The sequence below is a fragment of the Hyla sarda genome, chromosome 9 (genome assembly GCF_029499605.1).
Source record: "Hyla sarda isolate aHylSar1 chromosome 9, aHylSar1.hap1, whole genome shotgun sequence".
Lineage (NCBI taxonomy): Eukaryota > Metazoa > Chordata > Amphibia > Anura > Hylidae > Hyla > Hyla sarda.
This window is the reverse complement of record NC_079197.1, coordinates 104,645,864-104,663,019: the sequence shown is the minus strand read 5'-3', so window position 1 is coordinate 104,663,019 and position 17,156 is coordinate 104,645,864. Positions and strand designations below refer to the sequence as shown.

The 17,156-nt window shown below is 42.9% G+C and overlaps 1 protein-coding gene across 4 annotated transcripts in view; it reads right to left on the bottom strand.

Moving 5' to 3' along the window:
• Positions 1-17,156, bottom strand: part of KIAA1210 (KIAA1210 ortholog) — a 182,228-nt gene that overhangs the window by 124,960 nt on the left and 40,112 nt on the right. The window lies entirely within an intron of this gene.

The following is a 17,156-nucleotide window of genomic DNA, read 5'->3' as shown; positions in this document are numbered from 1 at the left end:
GCAAGTATCCCTGAGGTCATCTGAAGGAAAAAGTTCTTCCACAAGGCTATTAGAATTTAGGGCAATTTCAACAGATGGATTTTAATGAAGATTTCTCTGGATTACAAACACATGATTTCAATTGAGCGTTTCCCATCAGTATTGCTGTGTAAATGTGGAAAAGGGTCTTTGTTTCAGAAAGAAAGAAATCTCATTGTTTGCAACAATCTAATACGACAAGACACAGGAGGTGTCATGTATTTAGTATACCTCAATCGAAGGATGTTATTATTGCTTTTATTTTAGGTTGTTAAAGCTGACTTTATACATTAAGTTTTTCACCACATCTCTGCTGCAGTGTTTCTAAAATTGAAAAGCTATTTTTGAATAATTATGTGAATTGTGGTAGTAATTCCCTTACCCGTATTGACCTGGCGTGTTGTAATTCCTCCTTTTATGCTCTGGTCTATCTCCGACCATTCTCCTTTATTGGTGGAGATATCGTTGTCCCAGGAGACCTATGCCCGCAGGTGGAAGGTTCATCCCTTTTGGTTGCAGTTAATTGGCCCACATGAATGCATACCTGATCAACTCCACACATTTATGGATGTTAATCAACCCTCGGGGTCTGCTGCCCTCCTGTGGGAAACACTTAAGGCTTATCTCCGGGGTTGCTTGAAATCCACTATTTCATATATCAAGAGGGAGACTGCTATCAGGGAGACAGAGCTGGCCCACACCTGTTCTTACTTGGAAGCTGCATATGTAGGCGAATAAGCATGCCTGGCTTACTACTGGTCGCCAGTATATGCTTCATCTTAATGAAAAAATGAATCGTAAATTATTCTTTTCCAAACAATTCTATTTTGAGCACGGTAACCAGTCCAGTAAATTACTGGCCCACCTGGTTAAACAGAACCAGGAGGCCCCCCTGATTCTTAGAATAGCTTCTGAGACTGGTCAGGTATTAGTGGATAACTCGCTGATTGCTCAGCGCTTCGCTCAATTTTATTCTACCCTGTATGCCTCTCAGGTGCGATACTCTTCGGAGGAATTGGCCTCCTTTTTATAGACTCCATTCAGTTCCCGGTGTTGGCCGAGGATTCTGTCTCCATCTTGGACTCCCCTATTACAGTGGAGGAGATATCTGATGCTATTGGTGATATGCAGTGTGGTAAGGCGCCCGGCCCCGACGGTTTGCCGGTGGAGGTTTATTCCTGTTAGGTTTCTCTTTTACAATTGCCACTGAAAGCCATGTATGATAATGGCTTTGAGGTCGGCCGCCTTCCGTCTTCTTTATATAATGCTAATGTAGTTGTCCTTTTGAAACCACATAAGAACCCCCTTGAGTGTGGCTCTTATAGACCCATCTCTTTGGTCAATGTTGATTATAAAAGATTCTCACAAAAATCCTTGCTAACAGGCTGAATAAAGTTATACTTTCCATTATACACGGGGACCAGACAGGTTTTATGCCTGGTAAATCTACCTTGGAGAATATCCGGAGGGTCCAGGTTGCGATCCAAATTGCCAAAAAATGTATGAAACACAGTAAACTTGCAATGTGTGAACACAGCAATATAAGATGTTCTAATAAAATGGAAGTGGTTGATGCATCTGCTTTCATTACGCTGAAATTGGAGGGGGGGGGGGGCTCAAAAAAGGATAATTCAAGAGGATGGAACAGGATGCTTTATGCAGCATCCAGTTGCTGTAGACTTGAGTCGCACAAAAAAATAAAACAGATCTATCAGGAGGATTAGAATCTCCATTTGTCTGCCTTAAAAATGTGTTAAACACCATGGTCTTTTTTGTTTGTTTCAACAGACAGAAACGGACACATTTGAAAAAGGAAAACTGACAGCAGGATCACCCCGCACTAACCTGAATATACAGCTAGATAGAATTAGGGTTCTTACCAGGTAAAAATATTATTCGATGCCAAGGAGGCGGGCTGCTGCAGTATGTCTAACACTTTTTCTCACCTACTTTGGTAGCCCCCTTATGCTAATAACTCCGCCAACTTTCCGGACATGCTGAGGAAGAGGGGATTAATATTTAGGAAGGGGGAGGAGTTATTGGCGGAAGGACTGGGATTATTTGCTAAAGCGGGAGGGAAAGTTTTGCACATGCAGCAGAAGCCACCTCCAGTGGACATAAGAAGTTACCATAGTAACAACCAGACAATTTCTCCTGATGTTTGCCCGGTAAGAAACATTAGAAACAAGGTCACCCACACAATCTACCTTTACATTCAGGTTCCTGTTGGTGACCTTGCCTTTAAAGGAGTACTCCGCCCCTGAACATCTTATTCCCTATCCAAAGTATAGGCGATAAGATGTAAGGTTGCCAGGGTCGGCCACTGGGACCCAACATAGGCCTTGGGCCTGACAGCAGGCTTATGGGTTGATTATTAAAATCCTATGTGTGTATTATAATTATAACTGTGTGATGTATTATTCAAGCCATGGGTGAGAGGTCATTCAGACTGTGGGTTTGTGTATTGCATTTTATTGGGGGTCTGGCTGTTTGTTTACATCTCCTTTGAAGTCAAAGGCTTTTTTGAAGTCCTGCACTCTGGTCCCATCCTATAATCAAACAGATAAGGGGCCAGGAAGAGAGAAGACCCCCTGGTGGGATCAGAGGGGAGGGGGGAATGGAGTCTCCGTTCCAAAAAGGTAGATATATAATATTTAACAATGCTAGACTCAGTGTGTTCAAGGCTGTGCCCAAAGCTGACAAGACCATCCTAAGAACAGCTGGACTCTCACTCTCATGGACTGATACCATCATGCTGTAAGAACTTCATCTTTTGTTTTCTGAACTTGTCTTGCAAAACTCTTATATATTTTTGTAACTGTATGTCATTTGTTTCTGTATTTTTATATAGTCAGCACTGTGATACCTCTGGTCTTTGATCTCTAAATATATGAGCTCACCTTTCTGAAGGCAGCTCTGGTGGAAACACGTTTATCTAAGGGTTAATTTGGTGACTTGCTGGGACTAGTAGTGGATACCCAGAGGTCTGGCAGCTTTAACCCTTGCACCATCACTCTCTCTAGCGTCATAGCTGGACCAATAGGGTGTGATCGTGACACCTGCCAAGGCATAATATCAGATGCTTCTGGGTATGAAGATAATCATGTAAACCATAAATTAGTGAACTCACAACAAAGAATGTAAAGCGTGTGTATTACGCAAAAGTATATACTATAAGCACAATGGTTGCTTACTACTATCAGCTGAACCCAGTGTTCTGAACAAAAATGTAGAATGCCGGAGTGCCGCCTGGGGATCATGGGGGTCCCAGAGCCACTAGTGGCATCACCAGGATCGGTAAAAGATATATGTCTTGTCCCCTTGCTTTAATTAGTAATCATGCCCCACACAGTAATATACAGAAAAAGAGAGAAAAAGGAACACGAAAGCGCCTCTGGTGAAGTATGTTAGACCCAGGTGTAAAGATACTGGTTATAACACTCACCCTGTGGTGTTGCGCTCAGAGCACAACATCTAAATGCGCATGTAGAATAGAGTGGGGTCCTGCAGCCTGGTTCCCCCAATCCCAGGTATCATCTAGTCTAACTGTGTGGGTCTGAAAAGGAGGTCATATTACTGTTTGGAGGCAGCAGAAAAGGCATAAAAACTGAACTTTTTCAAAGCACCAGACCCCTTGAAATAGTCAGTCCAACAATGTAGACCAATTGGATAAAAAGATTGTATTTATTCCAAGCACAAATCAACGTGTTTCAGACCCAAAACGGGCCCTTCATCAGGACAAGGTGCTGCACACAGTAATATGACCTCCCTTTCAGACCCACACAGCGATTATGGGTACGGAGGTAGGTAGGTCCCCAAGTAGGTCTGTCCCCAGTTAGGGACATTCCCCCAGGTAGGTAGTTGGGCCCCACAGTAGGTAAGTATGGCACCCAAGTAAGTTTATAGATTCCCCCAAGCAGATCTCCCCTGCTTCTCTTATTCTCATGCCAAGCAGCAGGGTCTTCTTCCTAGACTCTGATGTATGCAGTGCAATTAGTGATATCACAATGTCACCCACAATGTGGCACAAAAGTCCTGAGCCACTCCTAAACGCTGGCTAACCTGTCTACCACAGTTTGCAGCTGTGCGTGCATCCTAAGAATGCACATATCTATAGAAGCAGTGCTTGCTTGCTCACTTTGCAATCTGGGAAAGGTTCCTGGATTTCCCTGTGCTAGTAACTGCCAGCAATTGTGCCTCCTTTAGCCTGATGGATGATAGGCAGGTACCTATGTGGTGCCTTGGGGGGGGGGGGGGGTGTATGGCAGTTGCTGTGAGGTATATCACGGTTATAATTAACTCTTATCAGTCGTGACGCCAGGGTGAGGGTTAAATGCTGTATGGCTTGGCCTATCGCCACCCTTCCCAAGAGCGATAGGTAGATGCAGAATAAAGTATTGTCCACAACCAGAGCTTTGCTGAAAACTTGCATAAAAACTTTACTGAAGATTTTCTGTAACATGCGAACATAAGCAACAGTCTTTGTAACAGAGTCTGAACAGCTCAGCTTAGATTGACAGTTGGTTGGGACTTGAGTAAGTTCCTCAGTTTGTAGGGATTTAGCATGCGCAGATCCGCTGGATTTAGGGCTATGTTTAGGTCCAGGGTCCTTGCCGATATTTGCGGGGAAATTTTGAAGAACTCACTAACTGATTCAGCCGAGGCCGTAAGGCTTTGGCCTAGTAATTGTCGTTGAAAGTTGCGGAGGTCCTACCTCATCCAGTGACAGCAACCCAAGAGAGCGAATAATGGCCGCAGCTCCCTTATATGGACAGGGGCTGTCAGTTTTAGGATTGGTCCACACAGTCTGTCAATCAGCCTTACAAGGCATTGTGGGTATCATATGTCCCATGAACCTCCAAAAAGGTCCTTTTTACCTACCATAGACTAAAACTTAGACTAGACTAAAACATCGTCACGTGACCAGCAGGTCCTGCGACGCTAGCGCAAGGTAAGTACACTTTTTATATACATTTATTTACATTTACCTGAATAATATATTAACTATGTAAGGGGTGACTAGGGGAAGACTAGACCTGAGGACCCCCACGGTTCCTAGGAACTCTGACTTTGGGGACCCCTACCAAGGTACGGTATGTAATACGGTGCCGGGACACCACACCTACATAGCCCTAAGTGGCGAAGAGTCTATCCGGTGAGTAATGTTTCTGTTTTATTAATTTCTTTGCCATTTTAAAAAAAGGTTTCACATTTCTGAAACAAATAAAATAAAAAGTGTATTTATTTCCTTTTGCTATATAGTGCTAACATATTCCACAGTGACTTTCATAATACACATCAGTCCTTGTGCCTCGCAATCAAATTTTCTTGTCTCAGGGTCCATTGAATAGCACGACATTTAACCTATAAAGTATGTGCTTGTAGAGTGAAACCGGAGTACTGGAGAACACTAATATAAACATAAAAAGAACATTCAAACTCCATGCAGATGCGGCCTCAGGTCACTTTCAAACCCAGGGCTACTATGTTCTACTATGTAACAGTCAAAACAAACGTATTCCAGAAGTATCAGAAATGACAGCATGAAAAAGAGTTTACATCACTTGAATACAGCAAAAAGTATATGGGACTGAGGCATTCTAGCTATAATGGCTCACTGTCAACCTAAAATAGGTGTTTTTGTAGAGCAGTTCTTTTATTAAAAACACATCATACTCAACAGTGTAAGGTTACTATTTAATGGCCAAATCCAGTAAAGTCACTTTTGCCAGGTTTCTATTCTGTCAAACATGTTGGGTCCACTAGAGGATGCTCTGGTAATGACCTAGTCTAACATACACTGCTCAAAAAAATAAAGGGAGCACTTAAACAACACAATGTAACTCAAAGTCAATCACACTTCTGTGAAATCACTCTGTCCACTCAGGAAGCAACACTGATTGACAATAAATTTCACATGCTGTTGTGAAAATGGAACAGACAACATGTGGAAATTCTAGGCAATTAGCAAGACACCCCCAATAAAAAGAAGTGGTTCTGCAGGTGGTGACCACAGACCACTTCTCAGTTGCTATGCTCCCTGGCTGATGTTTTGGTCACTTTTGAATGCTGGCGGTGCTTTCACTCTAGTGGTAACATGAGATGGAGTCTACAACCCACACAAGTGGCTCAGGTAGTGCAGCTCATCCAGGATAGCACATCAATGCAAGCTGTGGCAAGGTGGTTTGCTGTGTCTATCAGCATAGTGTCCAGTGTAAGGAGGCGCCACCAGGAGAAGGGCCAGTACATCAGGAGACGTGGAGGAGGCCGTAGGAGGGCAACAACCCAGCAGCAAGACCGCTACCTCCTTCTTTGTGAAAGGAGGAGCATTGCCAGAGCCCTGCAAAATGACCTCCAGCAGGCCACAAGGACGTTTGGCATTTGCCAGAGAACACCAAGACTGTCAAATTCGCCCTGTTCTCTTCACAGATGAAAGCAGGTTCACACTGAGCACATGTGATAGATTCTGGAGACTCCGTGGTGAACGTTCTGCTGACTGCAACATCCTCCAGTATGACCGGTTTGGTGGTGGGTAAGTAATGGTGTGGGGTGGCATTTCTTTGGGGGGGGGGGGGGGGGGGGGAGGCTGCACAGCCTGACTGCCATTAGGTACAGAGATGAGATCCTCAGACCCATTGGGAGACCATATGGTGCCAGTTGGCCTGGGGTTCCTCCTAATGCAAAACAATGCTAGACCTGGAGTGGCTGGAGTGTGTCAGAAGATTCTGCAAGAGGAAGGCATTGATGCTATGGACTGGCTTGCCCGTTCCTCAGACCTGAATCCGATTGAGCACATCTGGGACATCATATCTCATCCCATCCACCAATGCCACGTTAAACCACAGACTGTGCAGAAGTTGGCAGATGCTTTAGTCCAGGTCTGGAAGGACATCCCTCAGGAGACCATCCTCCACCTCATCAGGAGAATGCCCAGGCATTGTAGGGAGGTCATACGGGTACGTGGAGGCCACACACACTACTGAGCCTAATTTTGACTTGTTTTAAAGGACATTGCATCAAAGTTGGATCAGCATGTAGTGTGGTTTTCCACTTTGATTTTGAGTGTGACTCTATATCCAGACCTCAATGGGTTGATAACTTTGATTTCCATTGATCATTTTTTGTGTGATTTGTTGTCAGCACATTCAAACTATGCAAAGACCAAAGTATTTCATACGATTAGTTCATTCATTCAGATCTAGGATGTGTTATCTTCGTGTTCCCTTTACTTTTTTTTTGAGCAGTTTATATCCTTTAGACAACAATGCCATTTCTATTTTATATTCTATGCAAGCTACCTGAAACCATCGTGTCGTACTATATATACAGTTACAATGTGACTTGACAAGTGGCCCTTCTTTGAACCTGTTAGCATTCACTCTCAGAGATACGCTTGCTTCAATAATCACTCGTATCCGTTCTTTAAACTCAACATTTGTATGTGGTCTTTGCCTGGAAGTTTACATAATCTAAAAGAAAATTGTCACCAGGAAACACTGCTTAAAGGGTTACTCCGCTAACCAGCGTCCCGAACTTTGAGTTCCAAACGCTGTGTGCGGGCTTCCGTGTTCACGCCCACCCCTTTGTGACGTCACGTCCGGCCCCCTCAATGCAAGTCTATGGGAGGGGGAGTGACGGTCGTTGCACCCCCTTCCCATAGACTTTCATTGAGGGAGCGGACTTGATGGCACGAGGGGGCAGGCGTGAACACTGAAGGTCGCACACAGCGTTCAGAACTCAATGTTCCGGACACTGGGGAGCGGAGTATCCCTTTAAAAACACTAGATCATAAATTATAATAACGTGAAATAACTACATACAGTAAATGGCCTCACTATGCTGCCATATGGGGGGGGGGGCAGATTTAAGCAAGGTTAATATGTTAATGTTGAGATTTTCTACTTACAATGAACTCCACTGGTGACAATCTTTCTTAAAGGGGAACTCCAGTACATAAGTACTTCTCCTCTATTCATGGGATAGGGGATAAGTGTCTGATTGCGTGGGGACCCCCAACGATCTCCTGCCCAGCATCCCGACTCTCCCAATGCACGGAGCGACCTCTGCTCCACGTACAGATTACTGTTGACCACCGCACAAAGCAGTGGCCAACAGCCCCTCCATGTATCTCTATGGGAGTGCTGGGGATAATGTGCTTGTGGATCTTCGGCACCTGTCTTCAAGTTGTGTGTCATTATGATTTCATTCACTTCAATGGAACTGAGCTGCAACACCATGCCTTTTTACAGTGGTCAATAAGAGTCCTTATTCTAGCCTGTCCATTTTTTTTTTTACCGAGTCTCCCATGCAGGGATGCTGACATCCAGGTACCAGCTGCAAATACCAGAAGGGGAGAAACTTTTGCTTTTGGTAGATTAACCAGTTACATGCCACATTCATAACCTGACATGTAAGGATCTGTGTGCACCATTTAATCCATCAGCATCCTGGCCATATGATGGCTGATGTCAATGGGTTTCAAAAGCAGCCAGGGGAAAAACTTTAAACATTGCTTGGGCATTAACCCCTTAAGGACGCAGCCCTTTTTCGCAATTCTGACCACCGTCACTTTAAGCATTAATAACTAAGATGCTTTTACCGAATATTCTGATTCTGAGATCGTTTTTTCATGACATATTCTACTTTATTTTGGTGGTAAATAACGTCGTTACTTGCATCCTTTCTTGGTGAAAAATCCCCAAATTTCATGAAAATTTTGAATTTTTCTAACTTTGAAGCTCTCTGCTTGTAAGGAAAATGGATATTCCAAATAAATTTTATATTGATTCCCAAATACAATATGTCCACTTTATGTTGGCATCATAAAATGGACATATATTTTTAGTTTTTGAAAAAAAATAGAGGGCTTCAAAGTAGAGCAGCAATTTTCAAAATTTTCATGAAGATTGCAAAATCTGAAGGGACAGATGTTACAGAACTACAACTCCCAGCATGGCTGGGCAGTCTAGGCATGCTGGGAGTTGTAGTTTGGCAACCACTAGGAATGCAGCAGTAAAGATCGCTTTACTGCCCCCTTCCTAGATTTGGGTTTACCATGCAAGCCTTGACTATCTGGCCTCACAGCCACATAGCACCCAGATAAGCTTGTCCCAATTGCCATACTGAACAGTAACCACAGTAAACATAACATTAGCACACAGAATAAAAGGCACAGTAAGACATTATGCATAATCCCCTGCAAATACAGGCATAACAGTAAATCATAACCGCATACAACAGTATATTTTTAAGGGAGGATGAGAGTAGGCAAATAGGAGCTTTTGCACGGTTTGAGTTTTTCCCATCTTACATGCCCAATCCCTTAAAATATACATAAATAAATGTACCAAACGTTTGGTTGTTTGATATGAACTGTGTGTGTATCCAAAAGAACAATAAATAGTCAAGACTAAATTATAAAAAAAAATTACCAGGAATACACAATAAGAAAGTGCATTGAGTCACTAAGCACAAACAAGCAAAGAACATGTATTTGTCTGTAACAAGCTAATAAAAATGCATAGAAATGTGTATGTCTTAATCACGGATATGAATAATATGCTCATGTGCAATTACATTAGGTAACCATTCATTACTAAGCAGTTATAATAATGTGTTCTAGTACAATAAAATGACCATTCACCACCAGACAATCATAAGTGACCATTCATTCCCAATCCATGGCAGGCAGGGTTGAATAAATGTATGCCTATGGTAACCTATCGCGCTGTGTTCAATAGACATTATAATTATACAGTACATTGTGAAATGCATCTAACGTTCATGCTTGACATAATGAGTATGCATATAACATAACAGACAATGACAATATGTATTCACATAATAATGGAGCAGGACAAAGTGAAGTAATAACCCATCACTATGGTATTAACTGCACTGCCAGCTACAAAAAATGACAATAGTTTACATTAGAACAAGGGATTTATGACTAATAATAAAGAGTCTGATAAATAATTAAAATAAGTTGGACAATCTTGCATGAAATATCTTAGAAAAACTGCATTTTGGTGTGTTTTATGGGTCTATAATTTTTTTTTTCTGTTGTTAAAACACAGCATCCTCTAGGTATTTTTTTTTTGTCTAGTGGTTTCCCCACAGGCTTCACTACGACTTGCCAGGAAAAAATGTGTTTAACAAAATGGTGAAGAATAGTGAAAAATATCAACAAAAAAAGCTAAAAAATAAATAAATAAAAAAAGGGTTTTCTAACCAGTTTGATTCCAGCTGTTGCAAACCTACAACTCCCAGCATGCCCGGACAGCCGTTGCCATTGCTGGGAGCTGTAGTTCTGCAACAGCCAGAGTCACACTGGTTATACAACACTGTTCTATAAGATGCATGTGTGGGGTCCCAGTACCGTATCCTATCCGCTACCTGCGTGTGTGGGTCCCCTTAGCCAGAGTCCCTAGGACGTCGGGGTCCCCATTGTCTAGTTCACCCCTAGTCACCTCTCATCCAGATAGTTATTGCTCCAATAGCTTATTTAGGAAGCATGTGAATATTATATAAATGCCTTATAAAATAGTTAATTACCTGTCTATAGCGTAGCAGGACCTGCGGGTCACGTGGTTAGGTGAACTCTATGGTATTTCTGCTTTAGGACCTTTGGAGGTCCTTGTGACGTAGTCAATCCCATCACACTGTAACAGTGAGTGACAGATGTTTGGACCAATCAGGTTAGCCCCGCCCCCTGCCCATATAAGGGAGCGGCGGCCATGTTCTCGCTCTATTGTTCCTGTGCAAGCAAGCAATATCCATCTGCGCTGCTGAGATCAGCGAGTCTAGGCCTGAACCTTGCGGCGACGGACGATAACTTCTAAATTCTGAGTGTATCAATCCCCACGCACTCTGCAAGATCACCTAATCTATCACATTATCTATCCCCTAAATCCGGACGGATCTGCAATAATTACCCTAAATCCAGAGACTTTAATTTATTTCAGGGTCCACAACAATTGTCAGTCATTGAGCTATATAAAGACTGTATTCCTGAGACTGTCATTGTTCATTGGATGTACCGCAAGCACTTACGTAAAGTTACCAAAGTTAAAGTACATTGTGGACCTTCAGTCATTTCATTACATGCACCTGTCATTTGCCAGAGGATTACCTCAGCATACTAGCCCTCAGCCTGGCATCACGAACTATAGGGTTAACATTAACCCCTCATCTACCGAAACAATACCCCCACTACCAACACCCCCCAAGGGCTACCACACATGGTTCAATTGTTTAATTAAAATATGTTCTAATGCAAAGATGGTCTAGTTCTTTTCAAATGTAATATCACCATATAACATCATACAGTAATTGCAGAGTCATGCAATTTCTATACCTATGACTGCTGCAGTACTGACGTGCGGACATTCAACATCATTGCTGGAGCCCAGTAAACATGTGTGGTGTCCCAGCAACAAAGGCTGTCCTGTGGGCTGCGGATCTCCTTGAGCATGTCTGCTGCTCTGGTGTTGGGCCTACTGTAAAAATGTTTATTATGTTTGATTTGTTCCGGCACTTTATAATATTTACTATGTATTAAGTTATTTATGTACTGTGCCTTTAAGATGGAAAGATGCAGTGTTAACCAGGTGACCCTGCCTGCCCAATGGGAACCCCTAAATTGAATAGCACATATAGTGTAGGGGGGGGGGGGGGGGGCAGTTGCCCCAGTTGGCGTTAAGTGTGTGCTGAGCTCTAGTGTGGAAAGGAGGTGGAAGACTTGTGTGGAGAATGCTGAGGGAAGACTCAGAAAATATCTTCTCAAGTCAGCCCTGCCATTCTGCAAGTGTTCCCCCATACAGCGGTAAGTTAAGCCCTGGCGGTGATACTGATTGGACCTTGTCAGGACCCTAGTCAGTGTGGGATCTTTTTCAGTCTCAAAACTAAAGTCTATATCAATCAAGTGGGTGGAAAACACCATAAGTCCCAGCAAGGCAACAGGGCTCCCAAGGGTTACACTCAGGGGCGGCATGACAACACTCAGTGCCCCCGGACCAAATAAAGCAAGGGCCCCCAGTCAACCCCTGCCCACACCTCTGCCCCTCCCCTATTCTACCCAAATCCCTCCTCATGCACCACTTCTACATACAAAATAAAATGAAATATAGGTAGGATCATTTTCCATGACCAATAATACCTGTATACAAGGAGGAAATATATACCACCACACAATAGCTGGATAATATTCCCATACTGTACTGAATTAAACCACTATATACACACACACAACAGTATTCCCCCATACAGAGGTAGATCACAGCTCCGCTTTCACTTTACCAGAGCTCGATATCTGAGCTGTTAATGGTTGCTGTGGAAAAATGTTTCTAACACACAAGTTGATAAATCTGGGCCATTATCTTTATGATAATATGATATTATTACAACGATACCCACACTATATAGGTTTTGTATTATTTTACTACTTAAAAAAATATATATAGCTTTTTGTAGGAAAATGTGTATGTTTCAAATTATCCTCTTACCCCTATAACTCTTAATTATGGGGATGTATGAGGGCTCATGATGTGTAGTATTTATCGATACCATTTTGCTTAGATTGAACTTTTTTATTTTTTTTTTTATTTATATAAAAGGTCATTCCAAAGCAAAATTGGGGGGCTCAAAAAACAAGCCTTCATATTAGTTCTGTAGGTTGCAAATTGAAAGCATTACGATTTTTTGGAAGATGAGGAGGAAAGAACAAAGTGCAAAAATGAAAAAGCCGAGTCCTATATTAAAGTTTTCTCACCATTTTTTGTCACTATAGGGAACTGTCACAAGTCACCTTTTGTTTGCAAACACTGAACAATCGTGTACTATAGCACAGCATTGATCAGTGTTTTTGGCATTCTATTTATACAGTCTGCCTATATTCTTGGAGCGCAGATTTAACGCCAGGTAGGGCCAGCTACAGCCTTCCTCTCAGCTTATTGGGACTGATTGTCCCGATCAGCTTCCCTGACTAGCACTTGCGTTTTAACCCTTTTAGACACTGCCATCAACTTTGATAGTGGCATCTAAAGGGTTAATGTCGGACATCAGCCTGATTGGTGAGGGTTCCAGCTAATGATTTATACAACACAGTGGGAGCAGGCACAGTGCGTTCATGTACGACTTGCGTCCTTAGGGTACATTCACACGAACAGGATCTGCTGCATATTTTGTGCCGCTGATTTAGCTACCCATTGAAGCTAATGGGTTGCAAAATCAGCTGCACAAAATATGCAGCAAAAATATGCAGCAGATCCTGTACATGTGAATGTACCCTTAAGGCAGTGTTTCCCAACCAGGGTGCCTCCAGCATGCCCGGACAAGCCCTTGGAGCCACCCTGGTTGGGAAACACTGCCTTAAGGGTTTAATGATAAACAAGCAGTGTGTCCACATGTTGTGGCCCCAGGTCACATTACCAGAACAATTTATTAAAAAATTGCGGCAAAAATTGTGCAATTTTATTGCAATTTAGAAAAATTGCAGTAAAACCGCGCCATTTTTGCTGCAATTTTTCCCAAACATTGTTCTTGTAATGCGACCAGTTGGTAACCTGTGGACACTGGAGGAGGGAAAGTGACCCCACTGGGCTTCTACTTTACATACCCACCCACCCCCCCCCCCCCCCCCAGCCCCAGGGTATACTGCTAGTCATGGGGGAGAGAGGCAGGAAACCCTCAAAGCCGCGCTGTGTTCCTGAGAGGCCTGTCAGCTCCTGGCATCCGTCCTCTTCCTGTGATGGGAGCGGAGCCATCAATCAGGTATCCTTCATCCCTGCGCTGCTGCCTGTCTCTGCTAATAATACGCAGAGCACGAGCAATGCATGGATATGTGGTGTCCCGGCACCGTATTTCATACTGTGCCTTGTTTGGGGGGTCCTCAAAGTCAGAGTCCCTAGGACTGTCAGGGTCCGCTTCCCTAGTTATCCCCTAGTCACCCCTTTGTAAGTTAATATTTATAACCATTATCGTTGTGTCTATGTATATTGTATTACTCACTTGTTTGGCGTCGCAGGACCTTGGGTCATGTGACCCGTTACTTAGAACTCTATGGTATGTTGAAGGACCTTAGGTGGTTCTTGTGTCACATGTTCACCCACAATGCCGTGTAACGGTGAGTGACAGTTGTTATGGACCAATCCAAAAACGGCCAGCCCCTGCCCATATAAAAGGGAGCTGCGGCCATTATTCCCTCTCTTGAGTTGCTGTCACTGAACGAGGTAGGAGCTCCGCAACTTTCAAGTACGTTTTCTTGGCCAAAGCCTTGTGGCCTCGGCCTATACCAAAGCGGTTATACTCCAATCATTCACCGCTACTCTCCGCAAGATCACTGGACCTAAATGCACCCCTAAATCCAGCGGATCTATGCTACGGAATCTTCTAATAGCTAAATTGAGCTTATCTGATACCAACCAACTGTCAATCGCTGATCAACTAGAAATAGACTCTGTTATCTGGACTGTTATTGCTATTGCCTGCTTCAGAAAATCTTTAGTAAAAGTTCCTGCAAGTTTCTGTTAAACAGTGGTTGCGGACAATCCATTTATTACACATTCACCTATCGCTCTTGGGAAGGGTGGCGATAGGCCCTAGCAACATTACAGTATTTAACCCTCACCCCGGCGTCACGAATGACAAGGGTTAACAGCGCCCTTTATTATCCCGAACAGCAACACCCCAACTACCCTACACCCCACCAAGGCACCACAGATATTTACATAGAAAAAAAAAAACATCAGCTGAAAAGTAGTGCTTGTCTGACTGGGGATCCGGGACAAGTATACTGGATTCTCAGCAGCTGCAGCGGGCTCTTTACCCGGCTGAGCCCTTGGACTATGTCCAAATGGACCAGCCAGTCAGTCCGCCCCTGGTTACACTGCATCCCTTCTACTCTGCTCCATACTGTGTGTAACACCATATGCACCTGCTCAGTAAAAGAAAGTTATCAGTAACCCGACTTTGGGGTGTTTCTTATCCCTCGTGTTTGGCTCAGGAGCAGCTGTCTCCACCTCGGACCGTGTATAGGCTAACGGTGCCCTGGCATCACTAAGGGATATGTTTATAAGTAGTCCTGTAATCTCCCAGTACAGGTACACGGTCCTGTACTACCTGTAGGCCCTGTCAGGTTGAGTCCCTCAGTGACCTGGGGGCTCCCCTGCAGGGTCTCCCTTTGTTTTCTCCCTGTTTTATATGGTGTGTATATCACTTTAATGCATAGACAGGATCCCTATGTATAGATAGTATAAAGGACATGTTGGAGGTTGTCACATTTACTCCCAGAGAGCACCAGCTTTAACCTATGACCCACGACTTGACCAATGAGCTATAGTCCACTATATAAAGGTGTGGCCATTGCAATTAGCTCTCTTCCCTCAGACTCTTCTGAGAGTAACATCTAATTGCTGAGGCAGCAACCACCAGAGAACTCAGGGCAAGTGATCAGCATCTGGAGGCCACAAAAGCTTCACTCTCTCCAGTAAGTTTTTTTATTTTTTATTTATTTTTTATTTTTTTCATATACTCCATCATAACCACTCATATACATACAAACACAAACTCTCACAGACTCACAAACACAAAAACACAGACCCATCATTTACCAAGACTCTTCGAAACAGTAAGTAGTTTAACTCGTACTTATTTCTCAACGCAAAGATATTAATTATATTCCTCTATCTCAACATTCCATTTTCCAAATTGCTTCTCTCGTACTCCTAAGCGTCTGTTTATATGCCCCTCCATCGTGAGGTTATGGTATACAATAACTTTTATAGTTGATAGATTGGGCACCTCGGCAGATTTCCACTGCTGAGCAATGGAGATTCTAGCTACTGTTAGAACATGATATATAATAGTTAAATGAGATGTCGGTATTCTATCTAAATTTAAAAAAAGTAAAGCCACTTCTGGCCCCCCAACTCAGAGGAAAAGGGACCAGATACTCCAAATAAGCCCTAAAATTGGACCAAAATGGGCTAATAAGTTCACATTCCCACCAAATATGGAGTAGTGTGCCAACTGCCTTACTACACCTCCAACAATGTCTTGGGGCTGGTGGATACATTTTGGCTAGCTTGTCAGGTGTAAAATACCACCTGTAAAGTAATTTCCGAGAGGATTCAAAGTGATTAACACATCTAGACCGCTTCTTGTGGATATCAAAGGTGAACCTCCACTGCTCCTCTGTAAATTTTTTCCCCAAATCCTCTTCCCAATGTGTTTGGAATGAATAGTGCAATGGTTTTTTCGTTCGCACCATCTCCCTATAGGCTATAGAAATTCCTTTATTAAGCCGCTTACTATTTAAAAAAAAAAACATCTCATATCTTGTTCTGCTTTCGCTCTGAGACCACTTAAGAGTGCTTAAAAAGTGTTGTATTCTTAAACATTTATAAAATTCCTTGTTAGGGAGTAGGTATTTATTACTTATAGCTGAGAATGAAAGTAGCCCTGCCTGATCCATAATCTGAGATGTATGGGTTATACCCAATTTTATCCATAAGCTAAGATCTATATCAACTACAAAGTCGCTTATTGCCGAGAGAGGAATGTCTGACACTCGTAGTGGGCATATATCTTTAATACATTCCAATTTACTCCAGACTTTTTGGGCAGCTGTAAGTGTGGGATACATCGCAGGCACCCGACAACCTGAATTAAACCGTAAAAACCCATAGAAAATTTTGTAGAGATGAAAAGCCCAATACATCAGATTCTATCTCTGCCCAATCTGGTGGATCCTTCTGCCACCATAATTTTTTTTAGATGATCCAATATTACCGCATAATAATACAAACGCAAACAGGGTACCCCCCATTCCCCCATGTTCTAATGAATGATATAACAACTGAGCATTAACCCTAGGGGCCTTGCCTTTCCATAAAAACTGTAAAATTAATCTTTGCAATTCATTAATATACCGCATAGGTATAGTAATTGGCAAGTTACGAAAGAAATATAGAATTTTGGGTAACAAAATTATTTTTGTCACCGCTATACGCCCAGCCCAGGACACAGGTAGTGCCAAAAATCCGGAAATGTCTTTCACTATTTGGGATTTAAGAAGAGAGAAATTTGCTGAAGCCACTGAAAAAGGGGAGGAGGTTAATACAATACCCAAATAAGAAATC